This window comes from Corylus avellana, chromosome ca11 (genome assembly GCF_901000735.1).
Source record: "Corylus avellana chromosome ca11, CavTom2PMs-1.0".
Taxonomy (NCBI): Eukaryota; Viridiplantae; Streptophyta; class Magnoliopsida; order Fagales; family Betulaceae; genus Corylus; species Corylus avellana.
Window position 1 is genome coordinate 657339 of NC_081551.1, and position 3074 is coordinate 660412.

The 3074-nt window shown below is 39.4% G+C and overlaps 1 pseudogene; it reads left to right on the forward strand.

Moving 5' to 3' along the window:
• Window positions 1-1879: 1879 nt before the first annotated feature.
• Window positions 1880-3074, forward strand: part of LOC132165790 (cytochrome P450 94A1-like) — a 4288-nt pseudogene continuing 3093 nt past the window's right edge.

Here is a 3074-nt window from a genome sequence, read left to right on the forward strand (position 1 = left end):
TGACAAAACTATAATAAGATAGATGATAATCCCCAAATTACACCAATTTAAAGTCTTCAAGTCATCCCAAATCAATCATAAAAAGACAAATTAAAAAAAAAAAAAAAAAAAGAAAAAAAAAAGAAGGGAAAGATAATAGCACAATTAATTGGAAGGAAACACAACAGATCCCACAAACATTCCCAAATCATGAATGACGGAAAGCCTAAGCAAAGAATCCCTTCAAATCTTCACATGGCATCAAAAAGCAAGATTTTACACAACAACTACAAATGGCCCCAGACATTCAGCCTACGTAGCTCCAAACCCATAACTGGAAAAGCCCATCCCAAATGGTCCACTAAAGTCTACAAACCCAACTCAAGGGAAATAGACCCCGAAGCCCCTATAACTTGAAGAGAAAAGACCACACGGTGTACTATTTACCTTGGCATTCTTTGTGAAACGGCTTGAAAATCTAAAAAGGAGTTTAGTTTGCAACCGGATTTTGACGGGTGCTTGCCAGAATTAGTGGCCGGTGGTGGTGGCTCGGGCGTAAGGAAGAGTTTGTGTTTGTGTGCACGCGCGTGTAAGTGTCGAGAAGAAAGGGCTTGAATTGGAATGAAATTAATAAGATACTTCTGATCCATGAAGGCAATGGAGCTCAATGGATGTTAACCCAATTTCACTCTTCAACTCGCAATTGAATTCTAAAGGTTTTTTTGTTTTGTTTTGGTTTTTTTTTTTTTTGTGTGTGTGTGTGTGTTTTTTAATGGGCTCCTTGCATATATGCTACCCATTAGTCCTTTTACGCATGAAATGGTTTCTTTGTTACCAAATAATATTATGAAAATAATATCAAATAATAAGGCATAATCCCTGCCGTCCGCCGATGTTTTTTGTTAGTTGAGTTTTATTTCTATTTTATTTTCTTATGTATTTTTCTATTTTTTTGTGCTTCATTTTTTGGTTTCTCATGAGGTGAATGTTTAGTCATTTTCTAAAGTTTTGTTTATACGAATTCTTAAAAGTAATGGTATTGGGTTTATGCTATGTCTTTTGTTTTATTTTCTCCTTTTATGGGAATAAATCATTGATCAATGCGAAAGAGTTTTTAGGCATACAAAATAACTGTAATTATGATAAAGACAATAAAGAGGATTACGTTTGGAAATACACTAGTAGTGAATATGAAAAACCCTAGAAACCAATGGCTGGGCAGTGGCTAATAAGTGTTAAATAACTAGTTTTTTCAAAAGCTTAAGCTGATAGGAAAAATGTAAATTTAATCACTTGATCACTATTTTAACACTCCCTCACTTAATATTTAGCTCTGATACTAAGTTAAATTACCAATTGTCTCAAAAACTTAAGTTAATAGGAAATGGTAAATTTAATTACTTAATCATTACTTTAATAATAGGACTGTAAATAAACAAAAGTACCTGTGAGCTCACCCAGGCTCGGCTCATGCTCAACTTGATTATTAAATAAGTCGTTCGTGGACACGAAACTATATTTTATTATTAAACGATACATTCTCTTATAAAATTCTACTCGCTCGTTTAAAGTTCGTAAACATATTCATATAAGGCCTCGGCTCACTTATTAGCACGACTAGTATATATATATACACACACGAAATGAAGATGTGATTTGGAAATCCTTCGTCCTTTTTTGGGCATCATTTTCCAGAACTTCCTTGCAATTCTCTTAATTAACAATCTTGTTCATAAATCAGAGATTGCAGCAAAAAGAGAAATAATTAGTATAGCTAGCCAAAGGCCTATCATTTTTTTTTTTTTTTTTTTTTATTCAACATAAGGAAAATAAGTTATAAGGGAGGGTTTTCTCACTCTTAAACATAAAATGAGAGAGTACTTGAGAATGCTTTTAAATAATTGGTTCGAAACGCCCATTTCGCGATAATGTGTATACAGAAATTAGTCAAAAGCCTATCAACGTCGACGGCGAATTCTGGAAATTCCAAAGACAAATTGCCAGCCACGAATTCAACACCATGTCCCTGCGCAAGTTCGTCGAGACCGTCATGGACACCGAGATCTCCGACCGCCTCATCCCTATCCTCTCCTCAGCTGCCGCCACCGGAACAGTCCTAGACTTCCAAGACATTCTTCAAAGGTTTGCCTTTGATAATATTTGTGAAATCACTTTCGGATTCGACCCCGCATACCTTTTGCCCTCTCTTCCACAAACCAAATTCGCTCAAGCATTTGAAGATAGTGTCCAGATCAGTAGCGACAGGTTCAGATCATTAATCCCGCTCGTTTGGAAAATCAAGAAGCTTTTGAATATTGGGTCCGAGAAGCGCCTGAGAATCGCAGTCTCAGAAGTTCAAGAATTTGCAAAGAACGTAATAAGAGAAAAGAAACACCAGCTCAGAGAGAAGGCGTCGCTTGATTCCGTCAACCTATTGTCAAGGTTCTTGAACTTCGGCCACTCGGATGAGAATTTCGTGACCGACATAGTGATAAGCTTTATACTTGCTGGTCGCGACACAACCTCCGCGGCTCTCACATGGTATCTTTGGCTGCTTTCGAAGAACCCGCATGTGGAATCTGCGGTTCTCAAGGAAATCAATGAGAAATTCGAGGCGACCGCCTTTGATGAAGTGAAAGACATGGCGTACACTCACGCTTCTCTGTGTGAAAGCATGCGGTTGTACCCGCCTGTGCCGGCGGACTCGAAGGAGGCTGTGAACGACGATGTTTTGCCCGATGGGACAGTGGTGAAGAAGGGAATGAAAGTGACTTACATACCGTATGCAATGGGGAGGTCAGAGGCACTATGGGAAAAGATTGGGCGGAGTTCAAGCTGGAGCGGTGGCTGGAGAGGGAGGAGACGGAGAATAGGCAGTGGAGGTTCGTGGGGAGGGACGCATACACGTATCCAATGTTCCAGGCGGGGCCAAGGATTTGCTTGGGAAAAGAGATGGCATTCTTGCATATGAAGAGGGTGGTCGCAGGTATTCTTAGGCGGTTCAAGGTGGTTCCGGTGATAGAGGAAGGTGTGGAGTCGGAGTTTGTTACGCAATTGGCTTCCCAAATAAAAGGTGGATTGCCGGTGAGGATCGT